At 38.3% G+C, this 23,154-nt stretch overlaps 1 protein-coding gene and 1 long non-coding RNA gene across 4 annotated transcripts in view; one reads left to right on the forward strand and one right to left on the reverse strand.

The window, feature by feature from the left end:
* Positions 1 to 2,359: 2,359 nt before the first annotated feature.
* Positions 2,360 to 23,154, reverse strand: part of LOC148224842 (uncharacterized) — a 50,441-nt gene continuing 29,646 nt past the window's right edge. The window contains exons 2-3 of one of the 2 annotated variants that reach the window (XR_015801541.1): positions 7,239 to 7,310; positions 2,360 to 4,898 (exon numbers count right to left, since the gene is read on the reverse strand). This is a non-coding gene — a long non-coding RNA (uncharacterized LOC148224842). The remainder of the gene's footprint in view (positions 4,899 to 7,238; positions 7,311 to 23,154) is intronic. The other variant, XR_015801542.1, reaches the window with a different exon arrangement.
* Positions 13,912 to 23,154, forward strand: part of SCEL (sciellin) — a 67,230-nt gene continuing 57,987 nt past the window's right edge. For both annotated transcript variants that reach the window (XM_088159795.1, XM_088159798.1), the window contains exon 1: positions 13,912 to 14,030. The gene's annotated coding sequence lies outside the window, so the exon portion shown is untranslated. The remainder of the gene's footprint in view (positions 14,031 to 23,154) is intronic.

The following is a 23,154-nucleotide window of genomic DNA, read 5'->3' on the forward strand; positions in this document are numbered from 1 at the left end:
ACTACATGTTTGTGTTCTTATGCAATAGGTTGCAGGTAATCACAGAGCTGACATAAAGAAAAGCAAAAAAAAACCCCAAAACAAAACAAAACAAAAACCCAAATAAAAATAAAGTAGATAAAGATAACAAAATTGTTTACAGATCCTAGAAAATGCAGATAATAAGGCATCTGGACAGAACCACAAGAAGGACAGAAAAGAGAAACAGGCATTGGGGTGAAAGTGGAGAATGAATACGGGAGGAGTCACTGAACAAGAAAAAGTAGGGTGTGCATGCAGGAATCTGTACACAGCACAAAGCCCCAGGGCAATGCTGGTTAACCAAACCTGATCTACAGCATTCAGCACAGGCTCTACCAGTGGTTAAAACAAAAACAGAAAACACCCCCTCAAAAAAACAGGCAAGTAAGTAAAGTAACTAGGGCATTCAGTGCATGACTGGCTGATACTATTTCTCAAGCTCAGACTTAGCAGGAAAGGAGCTTCAAATAAGCTTCAGTAGTTGGCATAACCAGACTTTTGTCAGTTGCAGCTTCTCTGGGTTTGGCTTGCACACAACCTCTGTCTGAAAGGATTCAGCAAGGAAAGGATGATTGTGTCTGTGCTGGTCCCACCACCTGCTCTAAGGATGGATTCCCACTTCTTCAATCAGTGAATTGTGTTCTACAACTTGCTGCACGCCCCCTCGAGCAGCCTGGCCCTATCTATAGCACTAGGATATGACAGATGCAGCAGCTATCCCTTGCAGCCACTTACTCCCAGGCACCTCAAACACTGGTGTATTTGTGCAGGATGCCAAGGGTGTGTTTGCATAAGGAGTTATGTATTATGACAGCTCACTGCCTGCTAGGAAGGGGTTTGAAGGCTGGGCCAGGTGGAGGTGATGGGAGCTGGCTTGCTTCCACCCATAATTCTTATTGGAGCAGGTCCTGAGATGGTTTTATCATTGAGTCATTTCCAGATTTTAGCTGGGTGGATACCAAGTTGCTCCGTGAAGGATGCAGAGTGTGCACGTGGGCAATAGGAGCAACTGACAGCTCAGAGGTACCCAGAACTCATCTTTGCCAGGTGCTTTAACTCAGTCCTACTACCTGGCAAGCCTTCAAAGTGAAAATAGGTACATCTCATCTAGGAAAGCAAATATTCACAGTCTTCACTGCTGTATGGAAACCTTTTTTCTGCTAATTTTCAAGTCTCCTCACCCAGAGTACTATAAATATTTACAATGTTTTCCCATGTGCCTATAGAATGTAAATACCAAACTTGTAGAGAAATCATTTAATAAGATTCAGACCCAGGACATGCCTTTTTAATACCAGTAGAAAATAAATAGCTGATAATATTTCTGATTTTATTATCCAGGGACATTATATCTGTGCTTTAAAAGGCAGAAGTTCTAGGATGAAATTAGGTAAGATAAAACATTAACTGAGTGGTGAGAACACTTTGCGGTGTCAGCATGCTTTGTGAACGGAACGAGTTCCCTAAGTGCTCAGCAGAAGGTTCACCAAGTTATATTTGAGGGGAAGAACAAGACTCTGCACCTTCTTTGTGTCTTGGCTGAAGGAAAAGTAGGAGGGAGCAGAAAGCAAAGGATGAAACCTCCCCCACTGCAGAAGTTCAAGAGTTCCTTGATGCCTTTGCAGCTGTGCAAAGGTAGTGTAGGTTTTCCATTACTTTCCTGAGGGTAATAGTGTTTCTCTGCATTGAGCTGGCATCTAAAGCCAGACTGACTAGCACTTCATGTCATCATCAAGCCAAGTACAGCATCTGAATTGGCACAATGTGTGCTCTATGAGTCTTTTTGTGCCTTGCTTATTTTTACAAAGCCTTTTTTTACTTGTAATGTACTACTAAGTCTCCTCCTGAAGACATTTTTGTTTTCTTCAGGGTGGGCACACTCTTAATTTGGAAAGTTGAAATCAAAACATGGAGTTGTTCTCTTTCGTTTTTTCTTTATAATTTCAGCTCATGCTCAAGAATTGAAAAACTAAGATTCAGATCACTACTGTGCTGATGGAAAGCTCAACCCCACCTTCTCCACATCCGTGATAAATCCCTTCTCTACCAGGTTACTTTGGGTTCAGATGCTCCTTCCTTCTGCCTCTGGAGCTGTGCCATTATACAATGCTGCCTTTTGTTTGTTTCTCTGCATGACTCTAGCCCTAACTTAAATGTTAGATTACTTATTCAGAGAAGGGAGATCTGGATTTGAGTCTCATCAGGTTTAGGAGAAAAGGTGGAATAAGTCCCAGGTCCTAGTGAGTGTCCTAATGTTCGTATAATTTGACACAGAGTGGGTAGCACCATCATCTTTGCCTTTGTGGATACATAAAGAAAAATTACCAACTCCATTTGCTGTTTTTATGGAACTTCACTTTATTGCAGTTTGTCTTATTTCTAGATCAAGTACTGTATTGGGATCTTTGTGGAGGTGAAGAAGATGGAAAGTATCAGGTTATAGTTGGTGTGATACTTGGCTGTGCATATTAAGTAAATCCTCATAAAGCAAATGGAAACCAAACAAGAAGGTGATTGGTGAGTCTGTGTGATTTGGGGGTAGGGTGCATAAAGCAGACTTGCTCCTGTAATGTTGGATACAGAGCCACATATTTGTTCCCAATACTTCTTCCACCCAGGCCCTTTTAGGCAGAAAGAAAATGGATCAGTTCTGGAGGATGTCTCTGTTCATCTTTCTCTTCACATGCACATCTCTGGTGGTGTCTGTGGCAGTTGGCACATTGTAGTCTGTCGTCATTCCACAACTTAGCTTCCTGTGGTGTGAAATCATTAGCTGATTTAGACTTGTCAGGATTAGCTCTGCTCCGTAGTGCAGTGGGAAGACATCCCTGTAGAATGAGTTCAAAGGCAGTGCTGCCACCTAGACAGCAGATGCCACATCAAGTGGCACTGGCAAATTACGCCACAGATTTTTCTCTCCTCTGACCATCTTAGACAACATTCGAGGTACCTCTATTATATTGTCAATTTCTTATGATCCTTGCTGGATACAAAAATTGTTTGGGAGCCCTTCCTTACAATTCCTTAAATTCATGTATTTTCTATGTTGTTGTCATAAATTGTTATATGGGTGTGGCAGCTTAATGAAGATATGGTGAGGAAGTAATGGGTGAAACAACTATTTCATAAGGCAGTAAGAAATGCTGTAAGATGATCTCCTCTCTTTCATTAGAATCTAGTGTGTTATTTATCAGTGAAAGTGCCATTGCAGAACAGGTTCATACAGGAAATGAAACTTCAGCAAAAGTAGATGTCAGATAAAATCAACATTCAATTCAGCTCACTCTATGTAAAAGGAAAATATCCACATCATTTTGGGCTCAGGGACATGCAAAATCTTTGCTGGTTTAGGGTTTAAATTAGCACCTATCTAAAACAGCTGTTAACATGCTTTAGTGACTCAATGTACCAAAACTAAATTTATCTTCTAATTAAATGAAGTAGTCAAAACCTACAACTTTATCTATCTTAAAGAATTCCTAAAGAAGGAGTAGTGTTTAATAGCCTCTTTTGAGTTAGTTGTGGTAAGAATGATAAAGGAAAGGAATTTAAAACTGGTGAGTATAAATGAGTTTTTTTTCATTTACAAGTGCAATTGAAATAATCGTTATTTGTTTCAATGTGATTTTGAAGGTAATAGAAACAGGTTTTTAACCTGGCTGATCGGATAATCTCAAAAAGGAATAATAATATAAAATTACTACTCCCTCCTCCAACAGAAAGCAATTATTAAAATTTGTCAGCCTGGCTTCTTGGGACTTCCATCTGACTTCCTACTGCAGAGGCAGCGAACCTTACCAGCAAATTAATAAAAAGGGCTTATTTTTGCTACTGAACTTGCTGGTCAGCTTTGTCTACGGGTAGAAAATCCATTTGAAAAGACTATAAAGCATGTGCACTTGCTCCTTTCCATTTAGTTTGATTGGCCTTTTATACCTTACAATAGTTTGTCTAAAAAAATTGGCAGATTTGAGAGAATTTACTCATCATTTTGAATTTATAACAAAAGCCTATGACATGGAAAGCCCATCTTGGTTTGCTGCAATGCCAACAGCTCCAAAAGCCGTGAAATGTAGTTGACTAAGTTGACTAAAAAAATCTTGAATCTTGAAAATATTGAACACATCTGTAAACACTGAGGAATAAAAAAAGAAAATCTTTGGACTTTTAATGTCAAAAATGTGCTGGGAGGAGCCTATTTCCCCTCTCTCCTCTGAATAGCACATCCATTCACTCCATCTGCTTTCCTCCTTACACAAATCAGCATTACTGCCCTACAGGATATAAGCTGTTTTTCACCTCTCTAAGTCTCTTGGCTCCTCCACAAGTGTTATTAATGTTAGGAGTCATGCTGATTTCATCCCATTCCTAGTAGTAAACACCACAGTTTTTGTCTCATCAACACAGGGCTATCCCTGTACTTGCAAATGCAGCAGTGCCAGGATCCATGCTTCAATCCTCTCTGGCCAGCTGGCACGGACTAGTCTTGTTCTTAAAAGTGAAGGCTCATAAACAAGCTTGCTACATCCCAGCCATCTATTAGGAAATAGTGCACAGCTTTTTCTAACTCTGGACCTATGCTGAGGATTTGTTTGGGAACTGGTCACGGCCTAAATCATACCAGAGACTGTTTTACTTCTTTAATAATAGAGAAGACAAAATCACAATGTCAGGCTCAGTCTGCCAATATAGACATAACCGGGTGGACTTATTTTAAGATCTTCCAGGATCTCTTTCTGGGTCCATAATCTCCTCTGGAGCTGGTGGGGCACCTTCTTGTGGGGAACCTTCATCTCTCTGCTCCCAGCCCAGGCAGTGGCAGTATATGTGCAGGGGGGAATCCTTCAAAAAATATTTCTTCAGTATCCTTGTCCTGACTGTGAAAAAGGGGAGAGAAATCTGACTTTTGTTGTACAGGGATAGTGTTGCTTGTTTTTTACAGACAGTGGCTTTATTGTGTGTCCCTTTTAGGAAATCAAAAATTTCTCAGAGGTCAGAGTCTGAAAAATTTTCAGAAAGGAAAACAGCACAGCACAGACGTTAATTTTCAGAAGATTCATTTTAGCTAACAGCTTTGATAGTGGCAAAATCTTACATATTTCCTAGTAAAAGATACTATTTCCTTTATTTCAGAAAGAGCAGGTTAAGTGCCTGATATTTCCAACCCAATGCAAAGAGAGTATTATGAGAGCTGAGGTGGCTCTTACGTCCCACGCAAATCTGACTCTCTGAGATTTATTTCTGTAAACTGACAGCCACAAACCCCAAATCATGAAACTGAAGTGTAAAAAAAATTCCTCTATTGCAGAATATCTTGTGTAATATTAAGCTTCCAAGATTTCTATTTCTAATTTTATCATAGCTTTGTTTTTTTGGGTTTTTAAGTTTTTGTCACACAGCAAGAAGGGCAGAGTTGCGACATCCTTGCATCTTGTGATGAGGTGTGTAAGTCAGCTGAGTCCTAGTGTGAAAAAGAAAACAAAACGTTTCTAATTTACCCCTAACGCTTCTTTTAATTGTAGTACATTTAATTCATCATGGGTCTGTTAGGTTTCAGGCAACAGAATAAACAGGCTTTCAGAGATGATGATGGCTCCAAGCGTGACTTTGTATATTTTATTGAAACAGATTTTAGTTCTATTTGTTTGCTACAGAGTATTTTCCTTAGTGTTGTTTTTATGCTGAACTGAGACTTGGCAATGTTTTCCATTGGAATGTAACCCTGCCATGTAAGGTCAAAAGGGAAAATGCCAGTCGGTGTTTCCCAGTGATTGAACTCAGCTTTTATTTCTGAGAAATAACTGTTATTTTAGCTTGCATCACTGCAGATATTATTAGTCATAAACCTATGCAGCTATTTATGTCTTATGTTCAATAGTCAAAGTAAAATGCCTTCCTTCCTTCCTTCCTTCCTTCCTTCCTTCCTTCCTTCCTTCCTTCCTTCCTTCCTTCCTTCCTTCCTTCCTTCCTTCCTTCCTTCCTTCCTTCCTTCCTTCCTTCCTTCCTTCCTTCCTTCCTTCCTTCCTTCCTTCCTTCCTTCCTTCCTTCCTTCCTTCCTTCCTTCCTTCCTTCCTTCCTTCCTTCCTTCCTTCCTTCCTTCCTTCCTTCCTTCCTTCCTTCCTTCCTTCCTTCCTTCCTTCCTTCCTTCCTTCCTCCCTTCCTCCCCTCATTTTGGATTTTTTTAGAAGATGGACAGATAGAGAGGAATGTAATAGCAAGGCCTAGACCTCGAACTAAGCTTTGGCAGTGACTACCTGTATAACTGGTTCAAGTAAAGCTCCCTCATGCCTTTTGCTTCTAAAATAGAGATGGAAAATTATTTCCTTTATCTGTAAACTCCTTAAGGAGTATCTGTATACAAATCTATTATAGCCTCTGCTAGAATCCCTCCAAGTAGTGTTTAGAAGCTTTTAGAGAAGGAGAGGATTTAATTCATTCATTCTTTGATTTATTTTGAATCTCAGACTTTTGAATGACAGAAATGCAATGCCCATTACCTTGGAGATGGACACATGTGCAGATCTGTTAAATAACAGAGTATTACTTGCACAAACTTCAATTTAATGGTTGGAAAACCTTGCATCATCCCTGAAATTTAAAACCACAGATGCTCAGTTTCCCAACACTGCATTTTACAAAGCTCTGAGCCAACACCTTAAGTAAGCCCTTATGTAGTCCTGTTCAGTCCTTTTGAAGTGAAATTAAGTGTATCTTTTTTATTTCAGTATGAATTTGTCTGAATAGAGACAAATTAAGAATATATCTCTTTTGTTCTGTTTGATTACTGGAATGTCAGTGGGAAATTAATCTTCTTCATTACAAAATAATTTCCCTTTCACACATGACCTTGTCTGAGTACATTTTTAAGCACTTTGCACTTACCTAGTGCTATATTACCATAGGTCTCTAGCTGCAATGACCTGTGGGTTTATATCAGAGGTGAGATGCCATTAGACTCTTAACTCTCTATGATAACAGTGAGGGTTTTAATTCTTTCTGAAATGTCCTTTAAATCCTATTAGAGACAGAGATCCAGCTACAAAATCGAGTCACACATCACAATTCTTGATAAATGATCTTGATGTGATAACTCTTGGCGTTCAAACTCCTGCAAGTGAAATAAATTTGCTGCAAGAATGTCATTAGCCACAAATAAAGGAGGCTTCGTTATTTTTTCTATTATGTTAAGGTACTATGTTTATACCAAGCAAACTCACCAGTGAGTTTCAGTGAAGTGCAGTGCACTTGGAATGGGCAGGTATGGCCCTGTATACACATCAGCTCTGGTCCTAGAAGCAATAGATGTGTGTTAGCATGGCAGAGACCCAGGGTGAGTATTCCTACCTCTGAGGAAGAGCTATTCCCATAAGTGTAGTGCTACACTGAAACTGCATTATATTGCAATTACTCTAAAGCAAGCTGAAATATCTTTGCACAGTGATGCATTTTGGATACTTGCACACCCAGATACTTGCAGCAGATAGAAACTGCTCATCTCCAAAAGTGTATTTATGCTACAACATTGGTGAACTTTGTGTTTAACCCAGGTTCCAATACCTTGTATTGCAGATGTGTTATTTCAGTCTCATGTGGAGCAGAGTGGTTCCTTCAGGGGGACTGGGGATACAACTGAGATCTGCTTTACACTGGAGTCCACATTATATAAAATGGATATAGGCCTGTCTATGCCCCACCCCTGCAGTACAGGAGCCTTCATGCTTTGGGGCAAGGAAGACAGATAAACCATGTCCACCCCACATTATAAAAGAGCTGTCCTTTGTTTGAAAGATTCCTGAATCAAACACACATTTCTGCATGATATAGCCATTTTGATTTTCCCTCCTCTGCCAAAGAGAATCAATTTTTAATTTAGGTACCAGTGCAAGGTGGATAATTAGAAATACCTTGACAATTGAATAACTTGCAAATGGAATGCAAATAATTTTCAGTGATTTGGATGGCAAAAGCCTCTGACTTCTAAAATTTAGCTCAAAACTGGAAATCAGCTTCTCTGTTGCTACACTTTGCAGTGAAGTCGTAATTGTGTGTTTGACATTAGTCTGTTGCCATGGATGGTAGGAATCAGGGTAGGATGTGATGACATTAAAAGGTCACTTCAATCTCTAATAGCTATGGTTCTGGAAATGACTAATGGCATTGTGCTGCTACAAATGTAGAGCTGGAGCAACATGATGAACTGTAACTGACTCTTGTGTAAGCATAAATACCTCTGAGATTTAGAAGAAAGGATGACAGAGCCCTATTAAAAAGTGAATGGGTTTATTTTTCACTTTGTTCCTTTCTGAAAGAGATTTCATACCTGGTCATTGGAGAGGGTCATTTCTTTGGTACAAAAATGTAAAAGGAAAATGGGTGTATCACAAATGTTATTTCTGGTGTAAATCTATGATTGTATTTAAACAATTAACTCTAGATAATTATTTACAGGGGATTTACTTAGACCAATAAATATCACTATTTTGGTATCTTAGAAATTTCAAGACTCTTTTAAGATGTGGCTCTTCCCATCTGATCATAGGAAGTAAGGGATCATGTTTATTTTCAGAAGGACATACTTGAAATGTCTAACTGAAAGCATGGAGTTCCTGCTTGATTTGGAACAGTTGGGTTTGATCTGGCAGAAGAACATGACTGAGTCATTCGAATTGTTAGCACAGTCCCAGTGGATATGTCAGAAAATCTTTAGGGGATGGGAAAGAGATGGAGCACAGATTTCTACTACAGCAAAAACTATTTAAAAAAAAAGAAGCTCAGAATATATCAATTGTGAAGGCTGCTTTGTAGAGCTTCTGTGATACTCTAATATAAACTTTTTATTTACTCATGGAGTTCATCAGGAAATTTTAAAAATATATAGAAGTATACCTATCAAAAAAAATCAAATACAAGGTCTTTCTACCCTCCCTCTCCCTTTTGTATTATATTTTCTTCCACTTCCCTTCCCTTCTATTCCCTTTCTCCCTCCTTCACTTCCTCCCTTCTTTCTTCCCTAAATTTTTAAAAGTGAAGGCATTCTATAATCTGTCCTTCTATTAAGCTGGCAGTTTTAGCAGCTGGTTACATAACCATTTTCTAGTTGTGATATATTGATTAATCATCCAGTGTTGCCACATGTTTCATTGCACATTTTGCATTCCTGAGAGCTGTTTGTGGACGGTTTCCACAAAAATTTGTGTTTGCAAATCTGGGCAATCCAGCCCACGCTGCCATTCACTGCTGCTGAGAAAAGGTGGAATCTCCTAGCCATTAGCAGAGGCAGTTGCACTTCACCTGCAGCAGGAGAATAACCAAAGGAAGAATGAATTCATTCTTTATCTCAAGTGCAGACGTAATTTTTTTCTCCAATAAAAAGTTTCCTTCTGAGGATTTTCGACTGCACCATTGGAGCATCTGTCTTGTGTCTTGGCACACACTAGACATGATCAAAGAAGCAGCTTTTGTTTAAAGAAATAGAAAAGCAGGGTTGCAGAACATCCAGGGATGGATGTAACACAAAGCAAGGAAGAATCACAAGAGCCAAACTATATTAAATGGGTTTTTTTTCAGCCATTTGCCAGTGTGCAAAATGACAAGGTAGATCAGGGGACACAGTTCTGAAATAGTTTAGTCACTTGAATAGAATTTGGGCATGTAGATTCTTTTCAGTATCCATTTTTCAGCTCTGTAGACAATCAGTTGCTATATTCCATGGCAGTGAGAAGCAACATTTTTTTACCAATATTTTTCATTACTTATGAGACAAATTTTAACTTTGCTATTAAATGAGAATGAGTAAACCTAAGCATCTGTTCATAAGAAAAAATTCTCAAAATGAAGCAGATTCCATTCATACTCATTCTACTTTATACAAACATAACATTGAATCAAGCAAATAATTTCCCTAGTATTTCTATAAATCATGAATTAATTTCATGTCATCAGTACAGAGAAGGCTGACATTCTCAATAAACAAATAATCATTGAAATACATATTTTAGGCACCTGGTTCTTTTCAGGAACTTGAGCTCTCAAGTATTGCTTGTGAGTAATCATCAGTATCAGTAATCTCCACATGATTTATTAATGCCTTGCTCAAAAGCACTGATGTAACTGCCCAGCACTGTTTTCCTTTTCATATAGGGAGAAGAAAATCCCAAGCTCTGTCATCATCAGCTGACTTGCGTCCAATAATTCCAAATTAATTTAAGTAATCAAGAACTGGACGTTAACATCTCTTATATGTCAGGAGAGCAGGTAATAAAATAAAACCAATCAGTCCAAGTGTAGCAGCTCCTTACTCTGTACTAGTGGGAGGAGAGGGTGAGATCACCGAAGCTGAAGTGACCAGCTGACTTCTTTGTCTGCTCGCCTGCCTGCTCTCCTCTGGCACAGCAAGACACAGGCATTGCTCCCTGCTGCTTTGTGAGTAAGGGGCACCCCCATGGAGCCCCTCTGCAAAAGGAAGCTCAGAGATCTGGTGACAATTTATGTCTCCATAATTTTATTTTTTCATACATTGCACCTGTAGAAAGAAATAGGTTAATTAATGAGAAGGGTGATGCACAGCTTTAATTCTCATTGTTATGACTATGAGCAAGGCCCCTTGAGAACACTGGAAGTAATTACATGATATTTCCTTCTGGTTTAGCTACCAGGCCTGGATTGTTCACAGCAGATTTTACAAGAATTTCTTGCCATCTTTAAGACTGGCATTCATCCTTTATGTCTTGAAATAGTTTAGGATGTGCCATTTCAATTCTGAAGAACAGATTTAGGCATTTATTGCTGAGCTACCTTCTATGAAAGAAACAATTGCACCTCCTGGGAGATTTCAATTTTTTTCTCTTAAAGTTTCATGTGTCCATACTGCATTGTAATGGATGACTTGATTTTGTGATTTCTTTATTCAAGAGTAAAAGCAGTCAATTTCAATTTATATACAATATGCATTTTTATTATTTGTCTACTTTAGAGTGATGGAAGGCACAGTAGAGTAGGTTAACACAAAATGCTATGAACGGAATTCTTAAAATACAAGTCACATTTCTATATATTGTATGTAGTAAGACAAGATTTGCTTTTTCATGTGCCAAATAGACTTCTATTTAAAGCACAGCTATGAGGCTATGCTATCAGTTAAAATTCAGCTTGGTTTTAGATTGTTAATCTAAAAACCATCTAAATGAATTAATCTAAATAAAGAAAGGAAAGAGGAGTTGTGTCTACTTGTAACTGAAAGTCTGTTGTGATTTCCTCAGTACTTTGAGGAAACACTAGTCAATGAGAATTCCTCAACAGTTCCCTTCGTTTCAGCGGGAAAGGAAAATATTTTTAAATATCTTCAGTTAAAAACTGCAGAGAGGGGTTTAATACACTGTAGTTACTCTAAATTAAGATTAAAATGTTGCTTGATAGCCCCTGGCTTTTTTAAGTAGCAATTATTCTGAGTGCATGATAATACTTGTAAGTGACTGTGTGTGTTTTAAGTTCTCCACTCCTTGATATGCTCTTGAACTTGTGCCATTTTGCAAGGGGCACTGAATCAAAGGTTTTGATGGGGTGACAGAGGACTGACATCATAAAATTAAGATGTCCTGAATTACTATCCAAGAAACACAGACTCACAGACAGTGTATATTTTTAGAGTTACACTCATTGCTAACTGACATTAAATACGCTCTTGTCTTATTAAAATGCTGTTAGGGCTGCTACTTAATGATTCACTGTAATTTTATGATGGCGTATGCTAAATATTCTAAGAAATTTTCAGTTATGAAGTAGTTCAATAGGAAAGGATTGTATCAACCTAATGTATTATTATATATGCAGTATTTTCAGTGCTGTTTACTGAGCATTGTCAGATACTGGTCTATTTGGTTGTATAATATCATTACAGTTGATAATATCCAAGACTCCTAAAAGAAATTTGATGTAGAGACAATTAAATACAAGTATGTTCATGCATATGTATACAGAGCTTATAATGAATTGCTTTTGGTACATTTTAATTACCACGAGAGAGACCAGCATCCAAAAGCTCAGCAAGCCAGCTAGATAAACTACTTTTTGCTTTAGATAAGTCTTCAACTTCTAAAAGTGTCTTACAGGCAGCTCTGCATCTAAGATGCTTACATTTTAATCAAGTGCTGTCAAACTTGTTGATGACTAGGGGAGAGATTACCCTATAGCTGTCTACTCAAAGATCTAATGGCAAATAAATTTTGCAGTGTTAAAGGGTGATGGAAAATTATCTGAGAACCATTTGAGAATTCTTTCATGCCCTGCCAGTTTAATGGCCTAATTTGAGTAATGAGAAAACTTTTTATGCCCTGTACATGAATTCTGCAAATATCTGGGTTGCAGAATTAGCATCACTGCAAGGATCCAGTTTTCTATGATCTGTGATAAATATATACTACAGTGTCTGGTAAATTATCTTTTTCTTAAAAACTTTATCTTAAAAAACACATTCTAATATAAACAAAATTCAGAGCAGTTCACTGGCCTTTACAGGATGCCAATGGCCTTCACAGGATGTCAGAGTAAAGATCAAAGGGTTCTTTTTAATCCTAAAATATTATAGGGACAAAACTGCACATATTTGTAAGTGGATAAGTACGTAATATTAGTAGCCATTCTTGGAGAAATCCTGACTTCACTGGAATCAGTCTTCTTATTTCTTACTGTCTTTATTTCTCTTTGAATTTTCTTAATAAACATCTGAAAACTGTGTTTATGTCTGTTTGTTCTGCTTATTGGAAATAGTAGGATTAGGCAGAGACTGCAAAGAATATGGCCATGTATGTCTTTTTCTGTCTATGACCACCTTATTTCTAAACATTTGAAACACAAATTCCTGATGTCGTCTCCTGCAAAAGCACAGTACCAGTTTGTCTATTGAATATATTCTTTTAACATTTCATATAGGATAATCCATCTTTACTGTGTCAGTTAGTAGCTTCAGTGAATGAATACAGCTTACTGCTGGCCACCTGATAAAATCCTGACTGTCTGCAGAAGATATTCTACACTGCCAAAACTTGTGTAGTAGGTGTGATATTAAACCCAGGAAAGCAATTGCTGTCCTCCTGATGTGTAGCATAAAGACATACTCTAAAGAACTTGGCTGAATGACTCTTGCTTTAACAGCTATTCACCCAGAAAAAAAATAGTGTGTATATATTCCAGATTACAGTATTAGCTGGAATTTAACTTATCAAAACAAAAAAAGAATATAAAGGCAGACTGTTTGAGGAAACAGTGGAAACAGGGCAGGGAAATTTGTCATGAAGGGTTTTCTGCTAGAAGAGACTTGCTCTAGATGGAGAAGATTCGAAGAAGTGGCCAGAACAGTACAATGGAGAGGAAAAAAATGGGTTCTGTGGGAAGTCTCCTCCAAAGTGATCTGCAGTGTCTTGAGGCAATGCTATTATTCTGTTGAGATCAATGGGCTTTTTCTCTTGGCTTTGCAGCAGCCAGGATCTCACTCTTGATGCTTATCACTCATACTTGACCTTGTAGGCAAGGAAGTCATTGCAATTGAGGGTGCCTCAAGAAAGAGCCTGATTATTGGGCTGAGTATGACAACAGTCTTTATGTGTCAGAAAGGCAGAGATATACTTACTGCATCTGAAGTGCTTTAAAGTCAGATTTCTGTATCAGATCACTGTGTTTACAGAGCAGGGGGAAAGCTGGGCATGTCTGGATTTATCCCACATGTTGACTCACAGCTATCCTACTCAGAGCCAAAACCACTCCTAGTAACACTTCCAGTCACCAACAGCAACTGCCAGCCAGCAAAAGTAGATAACAGCAGAGGTAAACTTCCAGTCTGCTTTAGCCTGAAACTCGAATCTTGGTGGAAAAGGGATTTTAGCTGTTGGAAGTAGCAACTGGAGGCACATCAAGCATCCTCTATTCAGTGGTCAAGTCCTCAAACGCTTTGTGAGCAGTGGAAATTTTTGCATCTGGAAAGCTCTCCTGAGCTACACTCTTCAGTGCCAAAATTGGTAAGTCCGTGTTGCAGCAATAATCTCACCTGAGGAACTTAAAATGGGAACTGATTTGAAATAAAAAAAGAACATCTGTGCTTGCAGTGTTTTCCATATAATCTCTGTTTAATTTACAAGTAGAATTTCCCCTGTACTCCTGCCATGTGGAATATGGGCTCTGACTATCCTGAAAACCCTTTTTTTGTTCTTATTTCAGAACCAGTATGTGAATTCTTTAGGGTGGTGCCGTCATGAAACTGCTCAGTCATATGGCTAGAATACTAAAAGTACAAAATCTGTTCTCTAAATATTTAGCTGATTTGGAATAATAGGATAAATTGAATGCATGCCAATATCTTCTGACACTACTTCAAGCAGAGATGTTAGAGAAAGTACACAAGAACCACTTAAAGATGTGTTTAACAATTCCTGTTCTTCATTTAGGAATTCATCACCTTTCATTTGTAAGTGAAGGATGCGTGACACTCTTTTATTATGTTGCAAGGAGATTTTCATGCTATTTAACATGTGTCTTCTCTAAAGGTGACCATAATTACAAAGATTAGGATGACCAATTCATGAGGGACAAAGGACTAAGCTAGATACTATTTGTCCTATGGAATTGATTTATTTTTTTAACTATTTTCAAAAATCTTTGAGGAAATATACAGTATCCCACTGGCAGGTTTAATTTAATGGCAACTGGCACTGAATTCCCCAAAACCTTTCCACAATCAAAGGTTTTACTTTTTAATTGCATTTATATCTTGACCTATCTAACCTTCAATGAACAGATCATGCACAAACTTCCTTCAGGAAAGTAGTTTTATGCACCTATCTGACATCAGGTCTTTGAGTTTAGCTTAGCATTTGATACTACAGAGTTTAGAAAATGTGTTTGAAATAATTTAATCTAATTTATTGAATATATTTACCCAGAAGATAGAAGATTATATTTTCTTGGAACTGGAACAGTAGTCTTAGTTACCCCCAAGCTTCAACAGGTTTTAAGTTCAGTTCACATTTTGACTTGCATTCCATCAGTATGAATACTTGCTCTGGCATCTGAGCCGTTTGACTAAGTCACCTCAGGCAGTTGAAATCTGCTTCAATTTGTAAAATTGGCTTGAGATATGATTTGTCTGGCCTCTTCTTGGTTAAAAGGGGGGTATAGATGCACAACTTGGGCAAACATGCATAATGAAATTGTGCAATTTATTGATAATCACCAATGTTTTAGCTAAAGAAAAAAGAAATAGAAGGACTTGCAAGAATGGAATAGGGTAGCAGTCGCAAATTAAACAGCATATCATGAACTCAAAATAAAACTAGACATCCCTTACTATTGTACCAGCTCCTTAACCCAGACCTTTCAAGCTCTGCAGGCAGTACTGAAAGGGTGAGGGATGACTAGATCAAGCTCTTTTGAGGCTGCATAAATCATGACTATGTCCTTTCAAATGGATGGTCTTAAACCGTTTATCTTGGAAGTAATATAAGAAGGCCTGGACATCCCATCCTGACCATGAATGCTTGGACCAGAACTGCTGTTGTGTGTCCCACTTCTGCTTTGTGGTTTCCAGTATAATGCCACATCATTCCTCCTCATTTCTGTAGGCTTTTGCTGCAGTTGCATATGGACTTTTCTGGAGCCAAATTTTCCACAAGCAACATAATATATAAAATATGGCTACCATCCAAAGCTAAATATTGTTCCAGTTCTCTTTCCTGAGATGAAAAAAACACCCAAAAACATTATGATAAAGAGTCTCCTAGAACTGTCTGATAAAAGGAGCAGAATTAGGGTAACTTTTCTAGCTCTAATTTTCTTGTTGCATAAGCAAGTGAAAGGAGAGCATTACATTTCTATTTTCACTACTTTATTTGCTTAGAATCTATAACAAGGAAATGGCAGCAGACAAAAACAGCAACATAAAATTTTGCAAAACTGCAATAGCAATAGAGGAAAGATTGCTGTATGTCTAATTTCCATGAAAATATTTGAAGAATAGCCAACAGAAATTTATCTGAGCACTCTGAATAAAGGTATCCCAAAATTTAAAGAAAGAAAACTTAAATTTTAAGAAGACTAAGGATAATATTTTCTCTTATTCTTATGTGAAAGAAGAGAGAATGATAGAAGCCCTCCAACAAAATGAAGTGGATTTTAGCTGCCGTTCCTCCCTTCTGAGATCTGTCAAGCTTGTTGAGAAAAGCTCTTCCATTTGTTGAGCTGAAGGCTTGGTAACGGGTCTTATTTTCATTGCTCTGTTTCCACCTACTGCTCAAAGTGCACATTGCACCAAAATGTAAGTATGTTCTAGAATTCAGGACGGCAGTTCAGTGTTGCTCTCTGTTTTCAGGGAATCTGCAGTGCAAATAAGCAAGTGTAAGGTTAAATATCACTTTTATAAAAAAGCACGAGTTCCCAGAATAAAGTCTGTCAAATGTCTATATGGTGTTCACTGCATGATCTGTGCAGGAAGAGGAATGTCAGTTATTTGGTTTAACTCCTAGAATCCCTCTTGTGAATGCATTTTTTTTTTGTGGTAGCTCTCTTCTTAACTGAAGACGAATGCATGTGAATAAAAAGGACCACATCACAGCAATTAAGAGACATTAATTACTCTCATAGGCACAAGTGTGTGCTCTGGATGCAGTCTACAAAGGGATAGCTAAGACACCTGGAAGCTCTCAGCTGGACTCATCTGGACTCTCATAGAGTTCAATTTATACAGTACCTTTCACATTTTATAACAATCATAACTTTTCATTAGCACACTGGAGGATTTGAAAACTTAGTGGTGTTGCAGGATGAAAAAAAGGAGAGATTTTGTGATGGACCATGGAATCTGTATTTTTTTCAGCAGGTTGTAAAGAGCTAAAGACACAACTTGTGGATTTACCTTGTCAAATGTAGCAGGAGGCTTATGGACAGATACAAGCATACGCAGACAGGACAAATTATGTTTTAAATTACTTTCAGGTTCTAAGACAAAATTTTTATGGTATATATGCTTATAAAAAGCAAAATAGCTAAATAACTCTTAGCTGTACCACAGGCACCATCTGAAAAACACAGGATGGTTATTTCTCCTGGTGTCTGATATGTGGGAAGATGGAACCTCCTGTTCCACAATTTGTAGTTTGAACATTTTTTTTAGGAAAACGGCTTAAGCTCCTGCTTTTCCCTTGTGCTTTCTCTTTGAGCGTGTGCAAAATGTGAATGAATTAATGCCCGGACTAAGAAACTGCAATGTCCTTGGTTTAGGAGAGCATAGTAACCTCTGGTAACAGGTAGGAGGCAGCACAGCTATGGCCACCTTTTCCTCGATAAAAGCAGGGTACTAATCAGAAATGAAACAGCATCTCATAAACTTTGAATAAAACAAGAGAGGCCCCTTTGTACTGCACCAGCTATGATAACATTTGCTTTATAATAAAGTTCTGCATCTCCTCTGGTTTATTAAGTGCCCAGCATTGACTGCTGCAGGCCATCCTAAACACCTGTATTGCACCAAACTCCTTTCAGGTCCTCTGGATACTCCTCTCCTAGTTTAGATGTGAGGCAGACACCAAGCTATTTGCTTCAAGCCACGAAGATACCTCTACAGAGGCATATATGTATGGCAGTAGGGAACTCTGAATACAATGACCTGCCTACAGAATTTACATTTTCCTGGGTAGAGGCAACAGGTGGGCTGAGTTTTTACCATTTCAGTTTTATATTTAAATTTCATTTTACAGAACAACTTGTTTAACCTTTCAAAAGACTAAGTGCATAAGACTGTATAGGTCAGCATTTGTCTAGCAGAACCTCCTTGTTAAAATACTGTATCTTTTTACCACTGTGAACATTGCAATGAACTCTGAGCTACAGAATGGTTCAAGTTTACACCCATTTCTGTTATGCAACCTTCTTGTTTGAATAGTAAAATAAAAATTTATTTACAGTCAAATTCTCTTTATTTGTGAAATAATATTAATTAAATAGTGCTTTTAATGGGGAATGCATGGGGAGGTGTAAGTGAACAGTACTATTGTATTAGACAGTTGCTACCTGAGCTCCCCATTCCTGAAAGAAAGTTTCCTTCATTAAAGCATAGATTTGCTTCGAATTGAGTCCTTAAATGATCTGGCAGGAAATATAAACTAGGGAAAGGATTGCTGTGGATGTAACCCTGCAGTACAGAAGGCAGCCCTTGAAGAGGGCAGGGTCTGTATGTGGGGTTTGCAAGACTCATCTGGAAGCAACTGTTCTTGTCTTGGATCATAGTAAGGTGAGGGGCTGTTTTATTCTCTACAGTTGCCCAGTCAGGTGAAGACTATCTGAGTCTTTGTATTATTTCAGACAGATTGTGTCTTTCCAAGGGGATGGAACATACAACTTTGTTACAGGAGAAAAAGTACTGCTGTGTCTGAAAGCAACTATAAACTGGTGCAAGCAGAATGAATTCATTTTTGAAAGAATGGGAAGCCTCAGTATTATCCAATATAATTAAAATTAATACTTCTAAATAACCTTTTGTAATAATACCTTTAGTATTTCTTGCCCTATCATCCTTCAAGGAACTGCTCTTGGCAAAATAAAAGCTTATTTCCTTGGAGGATTGTATTTATGTAAATACTTAATAGATTTTGATTAAATTAAATTAGCACTGTCTTCTCTTCAGAGTTGTCTATATAGTCCTGTCCTGTGATCTTTGCACTAATGAGTATTTGGATGAAAATATGGTTTGTTTTTTGTTTTTGGGGTTTTTTTGAGAGTGTCAAAAATTAAATCATTTAAATAAATTACCACACTTAAAAATGAGGGGTAACCCTACTTCAATATTTGTAATATTTCAATGGCAATATCATAGTTTGAATCACTCTTTTCTATTGCAAAGGCGGGTAGGAAGAAGCACACTTCTGCTTGTAATGTTTTCCTTTAGAGAGGCATGTACACACTAGATTAGACCAGATTAGACCATTAGACTAGATTAGAGGATCCAGGACAGTAATTTGTTTCTGACAGAGCCCAGAGGGAGATGCTTCAGAGGAAGGTGCAAGGGCCTGCACTCAGAATTAAGGGCACTGCTCTTCCTCTAATATTAAAGTAATAAATCTGTCCATACAGCTTGAGCAGCCTCCTGAAAATTCATCTTGTGGTGCCAGAAATAATGAATAAACCCTTCACAGATTTTTATGTCTATTGCACTGAGTGATTCTGAACTATGGCAGAAGCTCTCAAGTCTGATCCTTCTTTGAAGCTTCAGCATAACAAAATGGAATGGCAGCTGTGACTTGAAGGCACTGCATGGAGCTGGGAGGCAGGGGCAGCAATAGCTGGGGCAGATCCCTGTCCAAGACCTGTAATAATTCACACCTGAACATGCCTTGGCATGATAGTGAAAATCACTATCCACTGAGAGAGGTGAGCAGATATTTCCTTGTGTCTGTAGGGAGTAACCTAATCCCTTGTGTTTGGTGCTGCTTTGTGACGATTTCAGAATTTGCACTTTTCTTGGTCTTAATCTCAACTTTCTCCCTGAATTTATGGGTAGAACTTTCAAAGGTCCCAACAATAAAATTAAAGAAGTTAGAGGGAGGTCAGACATAACCAGAGGATCTGTGACCTCACCACACCAGTGACGTGTCTGCCACTTACATTCAAAGCTGAGTCAGCCTGTCTGCCTTAAATAATGCATGAAGCCAGAGATCCCTGATTATGGAGCCACCTGAAACTCCCTTTCCCTTTGTGCAGTCACCTAGGAGTGGTCAGTGCAGAATTACTGAGGGCAGAGTATGTCTTATATCTGGCTTGCAGGTGCCTTGTTCTGAACTCTACCCATGTGGAACTGGAGACAGGTAGGTGTTCACCACTGTTTCCTCAAGATACTGACTAAGGACCACTCCATTAACTAATTGATGAGAAAGTAATACAAGGGACATGTGACCACCTTGGGATCAGAGACTCTGCATGAACAGCCCAGGGACCAGAACTGAGACTACTCCCAGTTATATGGTGGCACACTTTTCAGGACAACTATAGAGAAAGCTTGTCATGTGGAACTCTAATTTTGTACATGACCATATTTACGCTCAGTAAACGAATATTTATATTATACATACATTAAAATTACTGTGGAATTAAAACGCATAAAGTAGTGCTTAAAGTTTCACTAATCTGCATACTATCTATGAAGTCTGCTTCTACTGTGTTTATATTTACCTGAATGCATATTCTGTACCTTGTTGATAAATCAAAGCACTTGTGTATTTTACCTTCCATAGCAGTACTGCTAATGAGATACAGTACATCTATACTTAGATTAGTTTGGATGTTCATCACGGAGCAACTTCCCTAGTATTTACACAAAACTGCAAGTGATTAAATACCTCAGTGGAAATACTGCAATAAAACATGCCTATTTATTATGTTCATCTCCTTTGCTTCTAATACAAATTTATGCTTACATTTAAACATCTTCCTGTGTTTGAATTTTGGATTTTGGGCTTCTAATATTCTTTCTTTTTGAAAACTTTTTAATACTAATCTCTGCCACAGCAGAAGAATGAAAATATATCAGTGTATTTTCGTAATTATAAAAAATTATTTAGAAGGCAGTAGTGAAGATAGTTTACATTTCATTGACTTTATAATTATAGAGTTGCCAATGTATGGGTGATTACCTCCTTCCTTCTTGTTTGTTATTAAATGAAGGGTTCAAGGAAGCCCTTCATTTTTTTCTACTTGGTTGTCAGAGATGGGATGTGGCAAGAATGGGAGAAAATGAGGAAGGAAGCAGGTTAATGCTGTAACATGAAAAGAAGATGTATATAATTAAAGAGAGAAAGCATGGGCTTCTTTTCAAAGTTACTAATTCTGGCTTGGTCTTCCCTCTGGGGTAGTAGCAATTTATATGGTGTATATGCTGCTCAGGGTGAAGGGAAATTGCCTTTCATCACAAGGAGCAGGACGGTCTGTGCTTTAGATGGTTGAATCTAATCTGGTAAAGCCATTAGAGCTGTATGCCAGGGCTTAGTACTGGGGCTGATACTGTTCTCCATATTTATGACTGATCAGGACAAAGGAGCACAGTGCACTTCAGCAGGTTCACAGATGATACAAACTGGGCAGACTGGCTTGTGTGCCAGTGCTTGTGCCGCCTTTCAGAGGGACTGCGACAAGCTGGGAACAGGGCAGGGAGGAATCTCAACTTCAATAATGGTAAAGGCAAACCCTTATATCTGTGGAGGAATAACCCCAAGCACCAGTACATGCTGGGGATGCACTGGCTGGAAAGTTGCTTTGCTCAAAAGGTCCTTGGAGTAAAAGTTTTCAGGAAATGGAAAACCAGATGACCATGAGCTACCGACACACACTTCACAGAAAAAGGGGCAGAAGCTTCCTGGACTACATTAGTAAGAGCATTGCCAGCAGGATGAGGAAGAGGATCCTTTTTCTCTTCAACATCAGTGAGGCCTCATCTGGAGTACTATGTCCGGTTCTGGATTACCCAGTACAAAAATGATATGGTTTACTGGAGTGAGTCCAGTGCAGTGATGATTAAAGTACTGGAGCACATTTGGCTACTTTGGAGGTCAGATGGCTTCTTTTAAATGTAAGTGGTAATAGTTCCTGTCATTGAAATCCCATCCTCAAATTTTACCCTCCCCAGCAGTGCCTGAAAGATATCAAAGACCATTAATATGAAAAAAAGTGTTGATATCAGACAAAGTTACTCCATATAGAAAAGGACATGAATTGGTAAAACTTGGCAAATTACCCACATATAACAAATTATATTTCTATCAACCTCTCCCATATGTAGAGATCTGAACAAACTGTGATTTGTAGATGAGAGAAAAGCTAATGCAGTACTTCAAGAAACATTGGACACTCTCAGAAAGGCCATAGATGGTTCCTTCTAAGTGCTGGAAATTGAAATCCTGTGGGAGACCTCTTGTATTAAGAACATCGTAGCTGTTAAGGCAGGCAAACTACTACTAACAATCACTAATAAAAATATGACTGAATTTAGAGAGAGGTTAAAATATTGGTTTTGAGGTGTTTTTTGTTCCAATAGTTACTAAATTGAAGTGCTAACTTCAAAGACCTGTTTTCCTGACTGATGCAAACAACCCAATCACACTCAGGCAATGGAATGGACTTGGCCTACCCGGAATATTTTTTTTTCCACATGCTTTGCTTTAGTTCTTTTGATTATGAGGCTTGAAGTGAATTAAATCTTGATGTTTGGTGATCTGACCAAGGCAATCTAAGGAACTGGCTGAAGAGCGTGGCCAAAGGCAGGCCAGGTAAGGAACAACTGTTACTTTTGGTGAGAATGTGGTACTAGATCAGTTTAAACTGATAAAGAAACCTCACCCTTGCTCTTCATTGTAAAACCTATAGTCAACACCCATTTACTGGATCACTGCACTGTACAGTTAGATAAATGATAGAGATACTGATTCATGAGATTCATATCAGAGATTCATGACAGTTCTGTGGTGTTTCCCGAACATGGAGTCCCTGCAGTGATACCTTTGGCTTTTTAGGAGGCTGACCCTGCAAAATCTTGAGAAAAAGTTTTATTGAGAGGCTATAACTGCCCTTGCCCTCATGCCTGAGCTCCTGAGTATTGCTTGTTTTCATTGTTTTCAAATCACTTGATTCCCTTGTTTGCAATTCACCAACCCTCTTTTCTCATCCTCTGTGTTTGCCTATATTTGCTCCTTCTGCAGCATAATTCAGATATTAATCTGTTCCAAACACAAGCCATGTAGATGGAATAGCTGACATGCCATACATTGTACATGACATAGTTCTCATGCAACATCACTGCTCATCCTGTCTCTCTTCATCCGATTGCAGTTTTTCTAAAGTGTACAATTTCTGGGCAAAGAAGTTCTTACTCTTTACACAAACATCTCCATCGTTGCTAAAAACCAGTAGGATACATTACCAGTAGGATATATTTACAAGGACATTGTTCTTGAAGCCCTTCATGAACGCTGCCATGCAGAATTTGCATTGTCAGTATATGAAATCAGACTGATCCTTGATCTTTGAGATCCTTTCTTGCTTACTTCAATTTTTCTCTTTGACATATTTTTCCTTCATTCTTATTTCAAATCCTCTTTAGTTACTTTG

The sequence above is a fragment of the Sturnus vulgaris genome, chromosome 2, assembly GCF_052056855.1.
Source record: "Sturnus vulgaris isolate bStuVul1 chromosome 2, bStuVul1.hap1, whole genome shotgun sequence".
Lineage (NCBI taxonomy): Eukaryota > Metazoa > Chordata > Aves > Passeriformes > Sturnidae > Sturnus > Sturnus vulgaris.